Source organism: Leopardus geoffroyi, chromosome B3 (genome assembly GCF_018350155.1).
Source record: "Leopardus geoffroyi isolate Oge1 chromosome B3, O.geoffroyi_Oge1_pat1.0, whole genome shotgun sequence".
In the NCBI taxonomy this organism is placed as follows: Eukaryota; Metazoa; Chordata; class Mammalia; order Carnivora; family Felidae; genus Leopardus; species Leopardus geoffroyi.
This window is the reverse complement of record NC_059337.1, coordinates 85,246,478-85,268,996: the sequence shown is the minus strand read 5'-3', so window position 1 is coordinate 85,268,996 and position 22,519 is coordinate 85,246,478. Positions and strand designations below refer to the sequence as shown.

General features: G+C 38.2%; 1 protein-coding gene and 1 pseudogene across 13 annotated transcripts in view; both read left to right on the top strand.

Moving 5' to 3' along the window:
* Positions 1-22,519, top strand: part of RALGAPA1 (Ral GTPase activating protein catalytic subunit alpha 1) — a 281,757-nt gene that overhangs the window by 7,594 nt on the left and 251,644 nt on the right. The gene's annotated exons all lie outside the window — the stretch shown is intronic.
* On the top strand, positions 19,452-21,263 carry LOC123582278 (annotated as a pseudogene).

The window sequence follows — 22,519 nt, the reverse complement described above, 5'->3', positions numbered from 1 at the left end:
TTTTTGTAATCTTTGCATCTGGTGTGGGGCTTGAACTCAGGACTGCAAGATTAGGAATCTCATGCTCTTCCGACTGAGCCATGCGGGCACCCCTGATTTTTTTGTGTGTTAAGCTTGTGTGCTGAAATCTTGCTAACTCAGTTATTCTATATTAATTTTTTATAGATTCCTTTGGATTTTTTGCATAGTCTCATCTGTGAATAAAGACAGTTTTACTTCTTCCTTTCCAAATGTGGTTGCATTTATTTTTTCTTGGTTTGCTGAACTCACTAGAACCTCTAGTACAGTGTAGAGTAGAAGTGGTGAGAGTGGGCATCCTTGTATTGTTCTTGATCTTAAGGGAGGGTAAAGCAAACAATTTTTTTTTTTTTTTTTTTTTTTTTACTATACAATGTGATACCTTTAATTTATCGTGTTGAGAGAGTTTCATTTTTTACTGAGAGTTTGGATCAGGAATGGATGTTGGATTTGTTAAATGCCTTTTCTACTTCTTTTGAGATGAACAGGTTTTTTTTTTTTTATTTGTTAATATGATGAATTAAAATTACTGATTTCTTTTTTTTTTTTTTTTTTGAAATTTATTGTCCAAATTGGTTTCCATAAAACACCCAGTGCTCATCCCAAAAGGTGCCCTCCTCAATACCCATCACCCACCCTCTCCTCCCTCCCACCCCCCATCAACCCTCAGTTTGTTCTCAGTTTTTAACAGTCTCTTATGCTTTGGCTCTCTCCCACTCTAACCTCTTTTTTTTTTTTTTTTTTCCTTTTTTCCTCCCCCTCCCCCACGGGTTCCTGTTACGTTTCTCAGGGTCCACATAAGAGTGAAACCATATGGTATCTGTCTTTCTCTGTATGGCTTATTTCACTTAGCATCACACTCTCCAGTTCCATCCACGTTGCTACAAAAGGCCATATTTCATTTTTTCTCATTGCCACGTAGTATTCCATTGTGTATATAAACCACAATTTCTTTATCCATTCATCAGTTGATGGACATTTAGGCTCTTTCCATAGTTTGGCTATTGTTGAGAGTGCTGCTATGAACATTGGGGTACAAGTGCCCCTATGCATCAGTACTCCTGTATCCCTTGGATAAATTCCCAGCAGTGCTATTGCTGGGTCATAGGGTAGGTCTATTTTTAATTTTCTGAGGAACCTCCACACTGTTTTCCAGAGCGGCTGCACCAATTTGCATTCCCACCAACAGTGCAAGAGGGTTCCCGTTTCTCCACATCCTCGCCAGCATCTATAGTCTCCTGATTTGTTCATTTTGGCCACTCTGACTGGCGTGAGGTGATACCTGAGTGTGGTTTTGATTTGTATTTCCCTGATAAGGAGCGACGCTGAACATCTTTTCATGTGCCTGTTGGCCATCCGGATGTCTTCTTTAGAGAAGTGTCTATTCATGTTTTCTGCCCATTTCTTCACTGGGTTATTTGTTTTTCGGGTGTGGAGTTTGGTGAGCTCTTTATAGATTCTGGATACTAGCCCTTTGTCCGATATGTCATTTGCAAATATCTTTTCCCATTCCGTTGGTTGCCTTTTAGTTTTGTTGGTTGTTTCCTTTGCTGTGCAGAAGCTTTTTATCTTCATAAGGTCCCAGTAATTCACTTTTGCTTTTAATTCCCTTGCCTTTGGGGATGTGTCGAGTAAGAGATTGCTACGGCTGAGGTCAGAGAGGTCTTTTCCTGCTTTCTCCTCTAAGGTTTTGATGGTTTCCTGTCTCACATTCAGGTCCTTTATCCATTTTGAGTTTATTTTTGTGAATGGTGTGAGAAAGTGGTCTAGTTTCAACCTTCTGCATGTTGCTGTCCAGTTCTCCCAGCACCATTTGTTAAAGAGGCTGTCTTTTTTCCATTGGATGTTCTTTCCTGCTTTGTCAAAGATGAGTTGACCATACGTTTGTGGGTCTAGTTCTGGGGTTTCTATTCTATTCCATTGGTCTATGTGTCTGTTTTTGTGCCAATACCATGCTGTCTTGATGATGACAGCTTTGTAGTAGAGGCTAAAGTCTGGGATTGTGATGCCTCCTGCTTTGGTCTTCTTCTTCAAAATTCCTTTGGCTATTCGGGGCCTTTTGTGGTTCCATATGAATTTTAGGATTGCTTGTTCTAGTTTCGAGAAGAATGCTGGTGCAATTTTGATTGGGATTGCATTGAATGTGTAGATAGCTTTGGGTAGTATTGACATTTTGACAATATTTATTTTTCCAATCCATGAGCAGGGAATGTCTTTCCATTTCTTTAAATCTTCTTCAATTTCCTTCGTAAGCTTTCTATAGTTTTCAGCATACAGATCCTTTACATCTTTGGTTAGATTTATTCCTAGGTATTTTATGCTTCTTGGTGCAATTGTGAATGGGATCAGTTTCTTTATTTGTCTTTCTGTTGCTTCATTGTTAGTGTATAAGAATGCCACTGATTTCTGTACATTGATTTTGTATCCTGCAACTTTGCTGAATTCATGTATCAATTCTAGCAGACTTTTGGTGGAGTCTATCGGATTTTCCATGTATAATATCATGTCATCTGCAAAGAGCGAAAGCTTGACTTCATCTTTGCCAATTTTGATGCCTTTGATTTCCTTTTGTTGTCTGATTGCTGATGCTAGAACTTCCAGCACTATGTTAAACAACAGCAGTGAGAGTGGGCATCCCTGTCGTGTTCCTGATCTCAGGGAAAAAGCTCTCAGTTTTTCCCCGTTGAGGATGATGTTAGCTGTGGGCTTTTCATAAATGGCTTTTATGATCTTTAAGTATGTTCCTTCTATCCCGACTTTCTCAAGGGTTTTTATTAAGAAAGGGTGCTGGATTTTGTCAAAGGCCTTTTCTGCATCGATTGACAGGATCATATGGTTCTTCTCTTTTTTTTTGTTAATGTGATGTATCACGTTGATTGATTTGCGAATGTTGAACCAGCCCTGCATCCCAGGAATGAATCCCACTTGATCATGGTGAATAATTCTTTTTATATGCCGTTGAATTCGATTTGCTAGTATCTTATTGAGAATTTTTGCATCCGTATTCATCAGGGATATTGGCCGGTAGTTCTCTTTTTTTACTGGGTCTCTATCTGGTTTAGGAATCAAAGTAATACTGGCTTCATAGAATGAGTCTGGAAGTTTTCCTTCCCTTTCTATTTCTTGGAATAGCTTGAGAAGGATAGGTATTATCTCTGCTTTAAACGTCTGGTAGAACTCCCCTGGGAAGCCATCTGGTCCTGGACTCTTATTTGTTGGGAGATTTTTAATAACCGATTCAATTTCTTCGCTGGTTATGGGTCTGTTCAAGCTTTCTATTTCCTCCTGGTTGAGTTTTGGAAGAGTGTGGGTGTTCAGGAATTTGTCCATTTCTTCCAGGTTGTCCAATTTGTTGGCATATAATTTTTCATAGTATTCCCTGATAATTGTTTGTATCTCTGAGGGATTGGTTGTAATAATTCCATTTTCATTCATGATTTTATCTATTTGGGTCATCTCCCTTTTCGTTTTGAGAAGCCTGGCTAGAGGTTTGTCAATTTTGTTTATTTTTTCAAAAAACCAACTCTTGGTTTCGTTGATCTGCTCTACAGTTTTTTTAGACTCTATATTGTTTATTTCTGCTCTGATCTTTATTATTTCTCTTCTTCTGCTGGGTTTAGGCTGCCTTTGCTGTTCTGCTTCCATTTCCTTTAGGTGTGCTGTTAGATTTTGTATTTGGGATTTTTCTTGTTTCTTGAGATAGGCCTGGATTGCAATGTATTTTCCTCTCAGGACTGCCTTCGCTGCGTCCCAAAGCGTTTGGATTGTTGTATTTTCATTTTCGTTTGTTTCCATATATTTTTTTATTTCTTCTCTAATTGCCTGGTTGACCCACTCATTCTTAGTAGGGTGCTCTTTAACCTCCATGCTTTTGGAGGTTTTCCAGACTTTTTTCTGTGGTTGATTTCAAGCTTCATAGCATTGTGGTCTGAAAGTATGTATGGTATAATTTCAATTCTGGTAAACTTATGGAGGGCTGTTTTGTGACCCAGTATATGATCTATCTTGGAGAATGTTCCATGCGCACTCGAGAAGAAAGTATATTCTGTTGCTTTGGGATGCAGAGTTCTAAATATATCTGTCAAGTCCATCTGATCCAATGTCTCATTCAGGGCCCTTGTTTCTTTATTGACCGTGTGTCTAGATGATCTATCCATTTCTGTAAGTGGGGTGTTAAAGTCCCCTGCAATTACCACATTCTTCTCAATAAGGTTGCTTATGTTTATGAGTAGTTGTTTTATATATTTGGGGGCTCCGGTATTCGGCGCATAGACATTTATAATTGTTAGCTCTTCCTGATGGATAGACCCTGTAACTATTATATAATGTCCTTCTTCATCTCTTGTTACAGCCTTTAATTTAAAGTCTAGTTTGTCTGATATAAGTATGGCTACTCCAGCTTTCTTTTGGCTTCCAGTAGCATGATAAATAGTTCTCCATCCCCTCACTCTCAATCTAAAGGTGTCCTCAGGTCTAAAATGAGTCTCTTGTAGACAGCAAATAGATGGGTCTTGTTTTTTTATCCATTCTGATACCCTATGTCTTTTGGTTGGCGCATTTAATCCATTTACATTCAGTGTTATTATAGAAAGATATGGGTTTAGAGTCATTGTGATGTCTGTATGTTTTATGCTTGTAGTGATGTCTCTGGTATTTTGTCTCACAGGGTCCCCCTTAGGATCTCTTGTAGGGCTGGTTTAGTGGTGACAAATTCCTTCAGTTTTTGTTTGTTTGGGAAGACCTTTATCTCTCCTTCTATTCTAAATGACAGACTTGCTGGATAAAGGATTCTCGGCTGCATATTTTTTCTGTCTAGCACACTGAAAATCTCGTGCCAATTCTTTCTGGCCTGCCAAGTTTCAAAAGAGAGATCAGTCACGAGTCTTATAGGTCTCCCTTTATATGTGAGGGCACGTTTACCCCTTGCTGCTTTCAGAATTTTCTCTTTATCCTTGTATTTTGCCAGTTTCACTATGATATGTCGTGCAGAAGATCGATTCAGGTTCCGTCTGAAGGGAGTTCTCTGTGCCTCTTGGATTTCAATGGCTTTTTCCTTCCCCAGTTCAGGGAAGTTCTCAGCTATTATTTCTTCAAGTACCCCTTCAGCACCTTTCCCTCTCTCTTCCTCCTCTGGGATACCAATTATGCGTATATTATTTCTTTTTAGTGTATCACTTAGTTCTCTAATTTTCCCCTCATACTCCTGGATTTTTTTATCTCTCTTTCTCTCAGCTTCCTCTTTTTCCATAACTTTATCTTCTAGTTCACCTATTCTCTCCTCTGCCTCTTCAATCCGAGCTGTGGTGGTCTCCATTTTGTTTTGCATTTCATTTAAAGCGTTTTTCAGCTCCTCATGACTGTTCCTTAGTCCCTTGATCTCTGTAGCAAGGGATTCTCTGCTGTCCTGTATACTGTTTTCAAGCCCGGCGATTAATTTTATGACTATTATTCTAAATTCACTTTCTGTTATATTATTTAAATCCTTTTTGATCAGCTCATTAGCTGTTGTTATTTCCTGGAGATTCTTCTGAGGGGAATTCTTCCGCTTGGTCATTTTGGATAGTCCCTGGCGTGGTGAGGACCTGCAGGGCACTTCCCCTGTGCTGTGGTGTATAACTGGAGTTGGTGGGCGGGGCCGCACTCCGACCTGATGTCTGCCCCCAGCCCACCGCTGGGGCCACAGTCCGACTGGTGTGTGCCTTCTTTTCCCCTCTCCTAGGGGCGGGATTCACTGTGGGGTGGCGTGGCCCGTTTGGGCTACTTGCACACTGCCAGGCTTGTGATGCTGGGGATCTGGCGTATTAGCTGGGGTGGGTAGGCAAGGTGCACAGGGGCAGGAGGGGCAGGCTTAGCTCGCTTCTCTTTAGGTGATCCACTTCAGGAGGGGCCCTGTGGCAGCGGGAGGGAGTCAGATCCGCTGCCGGAGGTTTGGCTCCGCAGAAGCACAGAGTTGGGTGTTTGCGCGGAGCGAGGAAGTTCCCTGGCAGGAACTGGTTCTCTTTGGGATTTTGGCTGGGGGATGGGTGGGGGAGATGGCGCTGGCGAGCGCCTTTGTTCCCCACCAAACTGAGCTCTGTCGTCAGGGGGCTCAGCAGCTCTCCCTCCCTTTGTCCTCCAGCCTTCCCGCTTTCGGAGCAGAGCTGTTAACTTATGACCTCCCAGACGCTAAGTCGCGCTTGCTGTCGGAACACAGTCCGTCAGGCCCCTCCGCTTTTGCAGGCCAGACTCCGGGGCTCTGCTTGGCCGGGGAGCCGCCCCTCCGCCCCGGCTCCCTCCCGCCAGTCCGTGGAGCGCGTACCTCCTCGCCGCCCTTCCTACCCTCTTCCGTGGGCCTCTCGTCTGCGCTTGGCTCCGGCGACTCCGTTCTGCTAATCCTCTGGCGGTTTTCTGGGTTATTTAGGCAGGTGTAGGTGGAATCTAATTGATCAGCAGGACGCGCGGTGAGCCCAGCGTCCTCCTACGCCGCCATCTTCCTGGAATCCTAAAATTACTGATTTCAAATGTTAAATCAACTCTGCAGTCCTGGGATTAAATTTCACTTGGTCATGATGTATTGTCATTTTTATATATTGTTTGATTTGATATGCTAAAATTTTGTTTGTAATTTTTGTATTTATATTCATGAGAGATATTGACCTGTACTTCTTTTATAATGTTTGTGGTTCTGATACCAGGTAGTGCTAGCCTTACTGAGAAATATTTATGTAGAATTGGTTTATTAAGAAACTTTTTTTAGTTTATTTTTTGAGAGAGAGAGAGAGATGGAGCATGAGCAGGGGAAGGGCAGAGAGAGAGACACACAGAATCTGAAGCAGGCTCCAGTCTCTGAGCTGTCAGCACAGAGCCCTACACAGGGCTCAGACTCACAGACCATGAGATCATGACCTGAGCTGAAGTCAGATTCTTAACCGACTGAGCCACCCAGGTGCCCCGTAATTGGCTTTATTTTTAACTTAAGGTTTTGGTGGAATTCACCAGCGAAGCCATATGGATCTGCAGTTTTCTTTGAGGGAATGTTTTTAACTACTTTAATAGAAAGATAGCTATTCAGGTTATCTATTTCTTCTTGAGTGGGCATTGGTAGTTTTTTTTTTCAAGGAAATTTCATTTCATCTGAGTTGTCAAATTTATAGGCATAAAGTGGTTCATAATACTCCTTTATAATTCTTTTGATATCTGTAGAATCTGTGATGTCACTTCTCTTTTTTTAAAAAAAATTTTTTTTAAACGTTTATTTATTTTTGAGACAGAGAGAGACAGAGCATGAACAGGGGAGGGGCAGAGAGAGAGGGAGACACAGAATCTGAAGCAGGCTCCAGGCTCCGAGCCATCAGCCCAGAGCCGACGCGGGGCTGGAACTCACGGACCGCGAGATCACGACCTGAGTTGAAGTTGGACGCTTAACTGACTGAGCCACCCAGGCGCCCCTAAAAAAATTTTTAATGTTTATTTCTGAGAGAGAGAGATAGACAGACAGACATTGCACGAACAGGGGAGGGGCAGAAAGAGAGGGAGACACAGAATCCGAAGCAGGCTCCAGGCTGTGAACTGTCAGCACGGAGCCTGATGTGGGGCTCTAACTCGTGAACTGCTAGATCATGACCTGAGCTGAAGTTGGATGCCCAACAGACTGAGCCACCCAGGCGCCCCTAATTTCACCTCTCTTAATCTTGATATTGATAATTTCTCTTTTTCTGATCAGTTTGACTAGAGGCTTCTTACTTTTATAAATCTAAAAGAACCAGCTTGTGGCCTTTACTGATTTTCTGTTTTTCTATTTTTATTTCATTGATCTCTGCTTTGATTTTGATTCTTTCTTTCTTTTTTTTCTTTTTTTTTTCTTTTTTGGCTTAATTTTAGTTTCATTTGCTCTTATTCTAGTTTCTTAAAATGTAAATTGAGATTACTGATTTGAGACCCTTTTTTTCCACTGTAGGCATTTTATGATACAAATTTTTCCTAAGTAACATCTCACAAATTATGGCATTTTGTATTTACATTTTCAGTTAGGTCCAAAATACATTCTACCTTCCCTTTTGATTTCTTCTTTGATCCATTGGTCATTTACAATTGTGTTCTTTAGCTTCAAATATTTGTGGATTACTCAGATATTGTTCTGTTATTGAATTCTACTTTAATTCCATTATAGTCAGGTAACGTGTTTTAGGACTTGATTTCTTTAAAATTGACTTGATAGTCCCAAATATGTTTTAACTTGATACATGTTCCATTTGCACTTGAAAACAAAATGTATTCTTTTGGATTGAATGTTCTAAAATTGTTGTTCTAAAATTGTTGTTCTAAAAATGTCAATTAGGACAAGTTGCTTGATAGTGTTGTTAAAGACTTCTATATCCTTGCTGAATTGCTGTTTGCTTGTTTTTATCAATATTGAGACTGAAGTTTCTGATTGTAATTGTGGGTTTGTCTATTTCTTTATGCACTTCTATCAGATTTTGTGTCATGTATTTTGAAGTTCTGTTATTAGGTACCAAGCATTAGGATTATTCTTTCCTCTTGATAAATTGATTTTCACCATTATGAAATGATTTTTTTTTAAGTTTATTTATTTTTGAGAGAGAGAGTGTGTGTGTGTGCATGGGAGGGGCAGAGAGAGAAGGAGAGAGAGAATCCCAAGCAGGCTCCGTACTGTCAGTGCAAAGCCCCACGCGATACTTGAACTCACAAACCATGAGATCATGACCTGAGCTGAAATCAAGAGTCAGATGCTTAACTGACTAGGCCACCTAGGCACCCCATGAAATGATCATTTTATGTCTGGTAATACTCTTTGCTTTGGAGATTGGTCTCATAATGAAAATGTTTGGAAGATGTACATTTTTTTTTCTTTGTCACTATGCTGTTTATTATATCCCTAGAACTTACTTATCTTACAACTGGAAATGTATACCTTTTGACCACTTTCACCCATTTTCCCCACCTCTTGCCTCTGGTAACCCCCATTCTTTTCTGTTTTTGTGAGTTTTTTTGTTTTTAGTTTTCACATATAACTGAAAACATATAGTATCTGTCTTTCCCTGACTTATTTCTCTTAATGCCTTCAAGGTCTATCTTGTGTTGTAGCAAAAGGCAAGATTTTCTTTTTCTGTGTCTGAATAATATTCCATTGTGTACATATGTGTAGCGTGTATAGCGTGTATACCTATGTGTATACATGCGCAAACATTACATTTTCTTTATCCATTCGTCCTTTGGAACAACTTAAGTCATTTCCATGTCTTAGCTATTATAAATGCTGTAATGAACAAGGGGTGCAGATATCTCTTTGAGATACTGGTTTCATTTCCTTCAGATATATACCTAGAAGTGGAATTGCTAGATCATATGGTAGTTCTGTTTTTAATTAAAACAAATTTTTTAATGTTTATTTGTTTTTGAAAGAGAATGTGAGCAGGGGAGGGACAGAGAGAGAGGGAGACACAGAATCCGGAAGCAGGCTCTAGGCTCTGAGCTGTCAGCACAGAGCTCCATGCAGGGCTTGAGCTCATGAACCACAAGATCATGACCTGAGCTGAAGTCATACGCTTAACTGACTGAGCCACCCAGCTGCCCCTATTTTTAATTTTTTGAAGAACCACCCAACTGTTTTCCACAGTGGCTATACCAATTTACGTTCCCACCAACAGCATACAAGGGTTCCCTTTTTTCCACGTCCTTGCCAATATCTGTTTCTTTTTGATAATAGACATTCTAACATGTGTGAGGTGATATCTCATTGTTTTTCATTTGGATTTCTTTGATGATTAGTGATGTTGTGTACCTTTTCATTTACCTGTTGGCCCTCTGTATGTCTTTGGGAAAATGTCTATTCAGATATTCTGTCCATTTTTTAATTGGATTGTTTATTGTTGTGCTATTGAGTTGTATGAGTTCTTTATATATTTTGGATATTAACCTCTTATCAGTTACATGATTTGCAGATCTTTGCTCCAAATTCTGAGGGGTGCTTTTTCATTTTGTTGTTGCTTCCCCCTGTTATGCAGAAGCCTTTTAGTTTGATGTAATTTGGTTATTTTTGCTTTTATTGCCTTTTGTTGTCAAATCCAGTCATCAAGACCAATGTCAAGGAGAGGCGCCTGGGTGGCTCAGTCAGCTGTCTGACTTAGGCTCAGGTCATGATCTTGTGGTTCATGAGTTTGAGCCCTGCATCAGGCTCTGGGCTGACAGCTCAGAGCCTGGACCCTGCTTCAGATTCTGTGTCTCCTTCCCTCTCTCAGCCCATCCCCTGCTTGTACTCTGTCTCTCTCTTTCTTAAAATAAATAAACATTAAAAAATTTAAAAAGACCAACCTCAAGAAGCTTACCACTTATATGCTTTTCTAGAAGTTTTGTGGTTTCAGATCTTAGTTCACGTCTTCAATTTACTGTTAATTTTTGCATATTTTATAACATAGGGGTCCAGTTTCATTCTTTTGCATGTGGCTGTCTAGTTTCCCCAATACCATTTATTGAAGAGATTATCCTTTTTGTATTGTACATTCTTGGCTTCTTCATTGTAAATTAATTGACCATTTATGTGGTGGTTTATTTCTGGGCTCTCAGTTGTGTTCCATTGGTCTAGGTGTCTGTTTTTATGCAAATATTTACCATTTTGATTATTTTAGTTTTGTATTAGAATTTGAAATCAAGGAGTGTTGATGTCTCCAGGTTTGTTTTTGTTTCTCCTGATTGCTTTGGCTGTTTGAGGTCCTTTGCGGTTCCATACAAATTTCAGGATTGTTTTTTGTATTTTTGTAAAAAAATGCCATTGGAATTTTGATAGGGATTCCATTGAATTTTAGATAGCTTTGGGTACTGTGGACATTTTAACTATTCTTCTAATCTATGAGTCTGGAATCTTTCTGTTTATTTGTGTTTTCTTTGATTTCTTTCATCAGTGTCCTGTACTTTTTAGTGTACAGATCTTTCATCTCCTTGATTAATTTTATTCCTAGGTAATTTTCTTTTTAATGGAGTTGTAAGTGGTTTTTTGGTTTTTGTTTGTTTTTTAAGTAAGCTCTATATCCAATGTGGGGTTTGAATTCACAACCCCAAGATCAAGTCACATGCTCTACTGATTGAGCCAGCTAGGCACCCCTGGGTTTATTTTCTAAATTTCTCTTTCTCATGGTTCATTGTTAGTGTATAGAAATGCAACTGGATTTTGTATATTGATTTTGTATCCTGCAACGTTGCTGAATTTATTAGTTTTAATGGTTTTTTGGTAGAGTCATTAAGGTTTCTTATGTTATCTGCAAATAGAAACAGTTTTATGTTTTTGTTTCAGATTTAGATGTCTCTTATTCTTTTTGCCTAATTGCTCTGGCTAAGACTTTCAATACTATGTCGTATAAAAGTGACAAGAGTGGGCAGCTTGTCTTCTTTCTGATCTTAGAGGAAAATCTTTCAACTCTTCATCATTGAGTATGATGTCAACTGTGGACTTGTCATATACGGCCTTTATTATGTGCAGGTACATTTCTTCTGTACCCAGTTGGTCGGGAGTTTTTATTATGCGTGGATGTTGAGTTTTGTCAAATGCATCTCAATAGATGATCATGTTGATTTTTATCCTTCATTTTGTTAATGTGGTGAATCACATTGATTTGTGGATGGTGGGCTATCTTTGCATGTTTGAAATAAATTCTACTTAATCATGGCTATGATCCTTTTAGTGTATTGTTGAGTTTGGTGTATTCCTATTTTGTCGAGGATTTTTGCATCTATGTTATTTAGGGATATTGTCCTATAATTTTCTTCCCTTGCAGTGTCCTAGTCTTTTTTTTTTTTTTTTTTTTAAATGTCACAGTAACACTGGCCTTGTAAAATGAGTTCGGAAGTATTCCCTCTTCTCTCTGAGAAGAGTTGGTAATTATCCTTTAAATGTTTGGTAGAGGGGGCGCCTGGGTGGCCCAGTTGGTTGAGCGTCCAAGTTTGGCTCAGGTCATGATCTCACGGCTTGTGAGTTCAAGCCCCGCATTGGGTTCTGTGCTGACAGCTGGGAGCCTGGAGCCTGTTTTGGATTATGTGTCTCCCTGTCTCTCTGCCTCTCTCCCCCTTGTGCTCTGTCTCCTTCTCAAAAATAAATAAACATTAAAAAATTAAAAAAAAAATGTTTGGTAGAATTCACCAGTGAGACCATCTGGTCCTGGACTTTTCTCCTGGAGAGGTGTTTGAATACTGACTCCATCTCCTTATTTGGAATTGTTCTGTCCAGATTCAGACCAATAAGTACTCATTTAGATATAGATGATGCACATTTAGTGTCATTATTGATTTGGCTAAGTTTGAGCCTGTCTTGCTATTTGTTTTCTATTTGGCCTGTTGTTAGTTCTCTCTTTTTTTTCTTTCTTTCTATTATTTGAATAAATTTATGATTCTTTTAAAAATCTCCCTCGTTGATTTTTTAGTCATAATCTCCTACTTTATAATTTTAGTGATTGCTTTATGATTTATAATAAACATCTCTATCTTATCAGAGCTACTGTTAGGTGATATACCACTTATACCACTTCTCTTTTGTATGACAACTCTGTAAGAGTGTACTTTCATTTCTCCCCTCAGTCTTTATACTTTTCCGGTTATACTGTTGCTTATACATGTTGCTTTGCTTAAGCAAAATTTTTAAATTTATAATGTACTATAATATTTTGTTTAAGCAGGTTTTTTTTTAAATTTATTTTTGAGAGAGAGACAGAGACAGAGCACAAGTGTGGGAGGGGCAGATGGAGACGGAGATGCAGAGTCAGAAGCTAGCTCCAGGCTCTGTGTGTGCTGACAGCTCAGAGCCTGATGCGGGGCTTGAACCTGTGAACTATGAGATAATGACCTGAGCTGAAGTCAGCGCTGAACTGACTCAGCTGTCCAGGTGCCCCTACGCAGTTATTTTTTAAGGATTTTTAATTATTATTACTTAAAGAATCATTGCCCATTGCTTCTCATTTCTTTGCAGAGATAGTTATTTCCCTCCTTCCAGTATCATTTCATTTCTGCCTGAAGGACTTCTTTAATGTTTATTTGTGATGATGAGGGTGTGTAGGTGATGAATTCTTTATGCTTTTGTTTGTGTGAAAAGTCTTTATTTTGCCTCTTTTTGGAAAGATATTTGGCTTTGTTTAGAATTCTATGTTGATGGCTTTTTTCCCTTTGTCCTTTAAACATTTTATTCCCCTGTCTTTTGTTTGTTTGTTTGTTTGTTTATTTATTTATTTATTTATTTTTATTTTTTTTTTAATTTTTTTTCAATGTTTATTTATTTTTGGGACAGAGAGAGACAGAGCATGAACGGGGGAGGGGCAGAGAGAGAGGGAGACACAGAATCGGAAACAGGCTCCAGGCTCTGAGCCATCAGCCCAGAGCCTGACGTGGGGCTCGAACTCACGGACCGCGAGATCGCGACCTGGCTGAAGTCGGACGCTTAACCGACTGCGCCACCCAGGCGCCCCTGTTTATTTATTTTTGAGAGAGAGACAGAGCATGAGTGGAGGAGGGGCAGAGAGAGAGGGAGACACAGAATCCAAAGCAGGCTCCAGGCTCTGAGCTGTCAGCTTGGAACTCAATGAACCATGAGATCATGACCTGAATTGAAGTCGGATGCGCAACGGACTGAGCCACCTATGCGGCTCCCAGCCCTCCCCCCCCCCATCTTTTTGCTTGCTTTTTTTTTTTTTTTTAAGATTTTATTTTGGGGCGCCTGGGTGGCTTGGTCGGTTAAGTGTCCGACTTCGGCTCAGGTCATGATCTCACTGTCCGTGAGTTCAAGCCCCGTGTCGGGCTCTGTGCTGACAGCTCAGAGCCTGGAGCCTGTTTCAGATTCTGTGTCTCCCTCTCTCTCTGCCCCTCCCCTGTTCATGCTCTGTCTCTCTCTGTCTCAAAAATAAATAAATGTTAAAAAAATTTTTTTTTTTATTTTTAAGTAATCTCTACACCCTACATGGGGCTCAAACCCACAACCCACAGATCAAGAATCACATGCTTTATTGACTGAGCCAGCCAGGTTCCCCTTGCTTGCATTACTTTTGATAAGTCTGCTATCATCCTTACTCTGCAAGTAACATCATTTTTTTTCCTAGCTGTTTTTAAGATCTTCTCTAACTCTGTTTTTGAGCAGTTGTACCGTGGTGTAGTTTTCTTAGTATCTCTTGGCTTTTGGGGTTCATTGAGCTTCTTAGCTTGCTTGAGTTTACGTTTTCAGTAATTTTGATCATGTTTTCCTACTTCTTCCCCTCCTTTTTTGGAATTTCATTTATTAGTATATGAGAGAGTGTTAATATTAGATTAGTATATTGGGAAAGTATTAGTAGTATATTAGAAGGTCTCTTGGCTTGAAAAGAACGGACATTCTTTTCATGTTGGGGGATTCTTTTTTCTCTGTGTTTTATCTTGGATACTTCCTATTGTTGTCTTCAAGTTCACTAGTATTCAGCTTTATGCAGTCTGCCATTAATCTTATTTAATTTTCATCTCAGATGTAGTTTTTATTTAGTTCATTTTGGGTATAGAATTATATCATTTGCATGTCTTTTTTTAACTTCTTGAACACATGGAATACAATTAAAGTAACTTGACATACTTCTGTGCTCATTCTAACCTCTGTCATTTCTGGGTCAGTTTTAATCAATTGATTATTTTCCTTATCCTGGGTTTTTTTTCCTGCTTCTTTCTCTGCTACCCATCTTGGGATAGGTGATATTGTGAATTTGGCCTTCTTAGCTTTTGGGTATTTTTGTATTCCTATAAATTCTTAAGCTCTATTCTGGGATGCAATTAAATTACTTGAAAACAGTTTGAGCATTTCAAGTCTTGTTTTTATGATTTCTTGATGGATCTATCTGGGACTAATTATTACTTTTATGAGGCAACATTTTTCCAAGTATTCTGCTCAATGAATGCCCTGCAAATTGTGAGGTGTTTTTTTGTTTGTTTGTTGTTGTTGTTGTTTTTTTTTTAGTTCAGCTCTTGGAAACAGGTGCTATTCTTAGTCTCATGTGAGCATCTGTTACTGTTCTCTTAAATTCTTTCACATAGTTCTTTCTCTTAGGAAGTTTCCTTAATGATCATAAGGAAGGGGACTTTCCCCAGTATACTGAGTTCTCACTGTGTGTGTCTCTTTCTTCTTTGGTGCTTTGCCTGTGAATTCTAATTATCTTCGTTTCCCTAGACTGTCAGCTGATAATCTCAATTTATGGATTCCACTGACTCTGCCTAATTCCCTTTCTTCATTACCGTGGCCTTGAAACTCTTAAGTCAGTAAGCTGGAGCAGTCCCAACATACCTGTTGGTGTGCCATCTGTCAGGAATGACTTTCTTTACCTGATGTCCATACTTCCTTGAAAAAAACAAACAACCCCACAAAAAAACCTAACCTAAGTTTACAAGGCATTATACATCAGATGTTGATAATAAGAGGTTCTCTGAAATGAATGAGACTGAAAATTGGCTTTATACAAAGCAACTTGCTTCCCATGTTTTACTTTTTTGCATTTAGAGAAGAAATTTACTATCAATTGATGACTGAAAAACACTTGTCTTTCTCCAGTCTGGATATATTAATGTTTTCCCAAAGAAAATTAGATTAAAATATCCTAAATCAGAAACGTAAAGAATATTCGGTAGGCATAAATGGTAATGTATAAGGACAGAAACAAGTACCATATGTTCATTAATTAAATAAGTTAAAAATGGTACAGATGAACTTTGAACTGATATGAGTGAAAATGTGTCATTGTAGGAGTCCTTGTGAATTGTAAACTGCTTATAAGAATAAATTGATTTGATAATTGAATATATTTTTAAGGGTTTGATATGCAAAGTTAGTAATTCTATATATATGACATTAGACTCTTTTTTATTCTTTAATTTGTATGTAGTCTTTAGTTTATATTCTTCGAGTCTTACTGATTTGAAAAATTAATTTGACCTAATTGAAATACTTTATCTTTCTGTATTTAGGAAGAAGTGATTTACTGAGCAGATTATTTACATAAATGTTACTGATTAATTTGCTTACTAAAATAAACTGTTTCAAATACTGTGAGCTGCCTCTGCATTAACATTTACTTTTTATTAAAAATTTTATTGCATCTAAATAATTTTACATGGCTTATAGGCCTTCACAAAATGTGGAATAGAATGCTTAGTGATAAAAAAGATAACTAAATAGCCACTACTTAAAGAAAGGAAACATTATCAGATTCTAGAAATGAGCTGATTAAAGATCTCAGGCATTGAATTTGGTTCTTAGGTTTCCTGGTGGCTAAAGTGAAAAGAGAAACATGTTGGGTTAAGTTTTCAGTGTCTTAAAAAAGAAAACATACTTTAAAAAAAAACAAAAACTTTTTTTCTTGCATCTAAATTCAGTCACAGCTTATGTGTATATGTATGTGTGTTCATATATTATCTAATGTCTTTTCTTCTAGAAGGATCCTGTGATAGAAATAGATCTTAGAGAAAATAGGAAATAGGTATAAGTATGTTTGTTAGATCTATTCTTTCTAATTTCACATGTCTATATAATCTGAATGATTTTTTAATGTATTTCTGTAAATGGCATCATTCTTCAAGTTACTAAAACATGAAATTGATTTTTGACAATGTGGTAGAAAAATAAATGGATGTAAGGGTAGCCCACAGACACCTCAAAGTCTTAAGTGTCCCTACCTACATATATGTATCTTTGTCTACCACAGTGTCTTCTTTAATTCTTGTTATCCCTCTCTATTACTTTACATTTCAGCAGTATTGAATGAGAAATCACTTTCTGTGATACCTGTACCTTTGTTAATGATATTTGTTGTATTATATCTTCCCACCAATCACTCTTAACACCTGAAGGCTTCTGTTCTTCCTTTAAGGCTCATAGCTTTGGTGAAGACGTCCCCATCAGATGGGCATAGGAACTTTTCCTACACTGTGCTATTTACTTCTAGTAATTTGGTTATTTTATTACAGTGTATTCATTTGTATGACTATATCTTAACCTTCCTGAGGGGAGAGGTATGTCTTTTCATTTTCATGTCTCTGGATATAGTATAATGCCTGGCATATAACAGGTGCTCAGTAAACATTATGTAGTTCAAGAATGAATATGTTAGGTATGAGAACAAAGTTGCTTTTTTGTGAACAATTTTCTTTCAATTGATGGTGGTAGAAAAAACATTTTAAGTCAATGTCCTGATTAGAAAGAGACTTTGGTTTTTCCCCATTGATGGGGAAAAATTGAGAGCTTTCCCCCTAAGGTCGGGAACATGAAAGAGATGTTCACTCTTACCACTGTTCAACATAGTACTGGAAGTCCTAGCCTCAGCAATCAGATGTCAAAGAGAAATAAAAGACATACAAATTGTCAAGGGAGAAGTCAAACTTTCACTCTTCGCAGATGATGTGATACTCTACATGGAAAACCTGAAAGACTCCACCTAAAAACTGCTAGAACTGGTATGTGAATTTAAGAAGGTCTCAGGATGTAAAATCAACATTCATAAATTGGTTGCATTTCTATACACCAATAATGAAGCAGAAGGGAAATCAAGAAATCGATCCCACTTACATTTGCACCAAACACCATAAGATACCTAGGCATAAAACTAACCAAAGAGGTAAAAGATCTGTAAGCTGAAAATTATAGAAAGCTTATGAAAGAAATTGAAGAAGGCACAAAAAAATGTAAAAATGTTCCATGCTCATGGATTGGAAGAACAGATATTGTTAAAACGTCTATACTACCCATGGTGCCTGGATGGCTCCGTTGGTTAAGTGTCTGATTTTGGGTTGGGTCATGATCTCGCGGTTCATGGGTTCGAGCCCCATGTTGGGCTTTGTGCTGACAGCTCAGAGCCTGGAGCCTGCTTCAGATTCTTTGTCTCCCTCTCTCTCTGCCCCTCCCTTGTTCATGTTCTCTCTCTCAAAAATAAACATTAAAAAAAATGTGTATACTACCCAAAGCAGTCTACACATTCAATGTAATCCCTATCAAAATACACTAGCATTCTTCAAGAACTAGAACAAATAATCCTAAAATTTGTTGGAACCAGAAAAGACCTCGAATAGCCAAAGTAATGTTGAAAAAAACAAACAAACAAACCGAAGCTGGAGGCATCACAATTCCAGACTTCAACCTGTATTACAAGGCTGTAATCATCAAGACAGTTTATGGAACTGGCACAAAAACAGACACACAGATCAATGAACAGAATAGAGAACCCAGAAATGGACCCACAAATGTATGGCTAACTGATCTTCAACAAAGTAGGAATGAGTATCCATGGAAAAAAGACAGTCCCTTCACCAAATGGTGCTGGACAGTGACATGCAGAAGAATGAACCTGGACCACTTTTTTACACCATACACAGAATTAATTCAAATGGATGAAAGACCTAAATGTAAGACAGGAAACCATCAAAATCCTAGAGGAAAAAACAGGCAATAACCTCTTTGACCACAGCTGTGGCAACTTCTTACTAGACGTGTATCCAGAGGCTAGGGAAATAAAAACGAAAATGAGCTATTGGGACTTCATCAAGATACGAAGCTTCTGTATAGCCAAGGAAACAATCCATAAAACTAAAAGGCACTGACTGAATTGTAGACGCTATTTGCAAATAACATATCAGATAAAAGGTTAGTATCCAAAATCTAAGAAGAACGTACCAAATTCAATACCCAAAGAACAAACAATCCAGTGAATAAATGGGCAGGAGATGTGAACAGACGCTTTTCCAAAGAAGACATCCAGGTGGCTAACAGACACATGAAAAGATGCTCATCAGATCATCATAGAAATACAAATCAAAACCACAATGAGATACTACCTCACACCTGACAGAATGGCTAAAATTAACAACTCAGGAAACAACAGATGTTGGTGAGGATGTGGACAAAGGGGAACCTTTTTGCACTATTGGTGGGAATGCAAACTGGTGGCAGCTACTCTGGAGAACAGTATGGAAGTTCCTCAAAAAATTAAAAACAGCTACCTTATGACCCAGCAATTGTCCTACTAGGTATTTATCTGAAAGACACAAAAATGCTGATTTGAAGGGGCACATGCACCCCTATGTTTATAGCAGCATTGTCAACAATAGCCAAATTGTGGAAAGAGCCAGAATGTCCATTGACTGATGAATGGATAAAGATGTTGTATATGTGTTTATATACGTATATATACAAAGGAGTACTACTTGGTGATCAAAAAGAATGAAATCTTGCCATTTGCAACAAGGTAGGTGGAAGTAGAATGTATTCTGCTAAGCGAAATGTCAGGGAAAGGCAAATATATGATTTCACTCATGTGGAATTTAAGAAACAAGACAGATGAACATAGGAGAAGGGAAGGAAAAAGCAGAAAAAAAAGGTAAGCAAACCATAAGAGACTCTTAAACACAGAGAACAAACTCAGGGTTCCTGGAGGGGAAGTAGAAGGGGGATGTGCTAAATGGGTAAGGGACATTGAGGAAGGCAGTTGTTGGGATGAGCACTGGGTGTTATTTGTAAGTGATGAATCACTGGATTCTACTCCTGAAGACAATATTACACTGTATGCTAACTAACTTGATTTTAAATAAGTAAATTAAAACACACACACACACACACACACACACACACACACACACACACACACAAATGACAACCTGCAAAAAAAGAAAGAAAGAAAAAAGACCTTGGGTTGTCTTTAGTACTTGTGCAGAGAAATTGGTTCAGAACCTAAAGTCTGTATAATGTAAAAAATAAAAACAAAAAACAGCACTTTAACTGAAAATGTTTATGGCATTATGGCAGAAGTTACCAGATAATCTTCCCTCATTATTGAAGGAAATCTTCATGACTCTTATATAACATCTAATTTTTAGAAAACTTCTATCTGATAGCCCAACAATAACCACCCCCGTTTAATAGAATACACTGATCTGTAGATACCAGAGAGAAGATGAGTGAATGTAACACAGAACATCAAGTTTGTGGCCCTAATCCGTCATCGCAGCCATAGGAGACGAATACAGATTTCTTAGTGTCTTGACCTTTTGCTCTTCCTTATGAATTTGGGAATCAGTTTGTTAAATCCCTAAATAATGTTTGGTAGGACTTTTTTTATTGAATGGACTTGAATCTGTAGGTTTAATTTAGAAGAGGTTAACATTGGTAGGGTATCAATTTTTCCTATTACAAGGAGACTCCATTTATTTATTTAGCTTCTTTATAAAGACTTGCACATCTTTTTTATAATTAAGAACAGTTACATTAAAAAAAAGAGGTTAAGTTTTAAAAGGAGGACTTCTGTTATAGAAGGATCTCATGTGACCACTTCATTAAATGGTGGTTTAGATAAAGATCAAGAAGAAAGAATGCTCATCTGCATAAAAAGTGATAAGTAGATCACTACTTTATAACAGAATTAATTAAAAATAGTTGGAATTCTTCATAAAATGGAAAGTAGTAAGGAAACCTATTTTATATTGGGATAGGAAAACCCACTTTCAAAACTTACACCAGAATTAAAAATTGTCACAGAAATGATTAATAAATTTACCTGTTTAAAACATTTTGTATTTCTAACAGTAAAACCTTTCATTAACAGAGTTAAAAGATAAACACCAAACTATGAAAACATTTGCAGCATGTTTAAGAGAGCTAATTTCTTAATTTATGGACTGTAAAATGTTTATGAAATTTGGAAAAGATTGTGATTGTGTGTTATTGAGATATGTTACAAACAGACCTTCTTGGCGTGCCTGCTCCCTCCTCCACTGCTGCCTCCTCCTTCTGCTGCTCTGCTCCTGGTGATGCTTGTGTGCTGGTTCCCTGAGGTACCAGGTGTCTCTCTTGTGAAGCAGCAGCGAAGGAGACTCTGGTGTTTACTGTGGCTGATGAAAAGCCCAAGGAAGGAGTAAAGACTGAGGACAACTATCATATTAATTTGAAGGTGACAGGGCAGGATGGTTCTATGATGCAGTTTAAGATTAAGAGACATAAACCACTTAGTAAACTAATGAAAGCCTATTGTGAATGGCAGGGTTTGTCAATAAGGCAGATTAGATTCTGATTTGATGGGCAGCCAGTCAATGAAGCAGACAAGCCTGCACAGTTGGAAATGGAGGATGAAGATACAATTGATGTGTTCCAGCAGCAGACAGCAGGCATCTACTAAAAAGAGAACTGGCTACCTTACTCCAGAACTCTGTTCCTCCAGACCACAACATTCTCAGGAAACCGCAATTTGGTTCTACCACATCCTGACTACCACAGTATAGTTTTCTCTGTTCTTTCATTTTGTATGTGTATGTGCATGAGTATATTGTATTTTTTAAATTAAATGGCCAATGGTATGTTTTGATTGACATCAGATGAAGATGGGATGGGGAAAAATGCTGGTTATGTGAAAATACCCCCTTTCTCCATTAGTGGTATGTTCATTCAGCTCTTATCTTTATATTCCAGTAAGTTATTTTTCTCTCAATGTTTAATAAAAAAAGAACAACATAAAAATCCTTGCATACTTTATTGGAATGGCGAATTCTCATGTTTTTCTTTTATAACTATATGAAGCTGTTACATATAGGGCAATCTGTCTTTACATAGGGATAAATTACTCTAAATGAATCCTAGATAGTTTTCCCTTCAAGTCAAGCTTTTCTTTCTTTCTTTCTTTCTTTCTTTCTTTCTTTCTTTCTTTCTTTCTTTCTTTCTTTCTTTCTTGTGTTCATTTTTGAGAGAAAGAGAGAAGCAGAGTGTGAGTGGGGAGGAGCAGAGAGAGAGGGAAACAGAATTGAAGCAGGCTCCAGGCTCTGAGCCATCAGCACAGAGCCCAAAGCAGGGCTTGAATTCACAAACCGTGATCATGACCTGAGCTGAAGTCAGACACTTAGTCAACTGAGCCACCCAGGCACCTTGAGTTTTGTTTTCTAAATAAACTTCTGTTTAGGGGTGGTGCGTAGGTGGCTCAGTTGGTTGAGCATCTGACTCTTGATTTTGGCTCAGGTCAAAATCTCATGGTTGGTGAGATGAGCCCTGAGTTGGGCTCTGAGCTGACAGTGCAGAGCCTGCTTGGGATTCTCTCTTGCCCTATCTCTGTGCCCCCACCTTGCTGCTACACATGCACTCTCTAAAAATAAATAAACATTAAAAAAATTGTTTTTTTAAAAAAAGACCCTCATAATATTGCCGGTGGAATATAAATTAGATGGCATTTTGACTGTTAAGCATCAAAATTTTAAAAACGTACATATATGGGGCTCCTGGCTGGCTCAGCCAGTAGAACATGCAACTCTTGATCTGGGGTTGTGAGTTTAAGCCCCACGTTGGGTGCACAGCCTACGTGAAATGAAAGGAAAGAAGAGGGAAATGGAAATGGAATGACACATGCATGTACATTGAAGCCAGCATTTTCATTTCTTAGAATTCTAAGAAGTGGTTACATGTGTAGGATCCACTGCAGTGTTTAGTGAAAAATTTGAACCAACCTAAATGTTCATTATTTGGAGATTAATTTTGGATTTTAGGTATAAT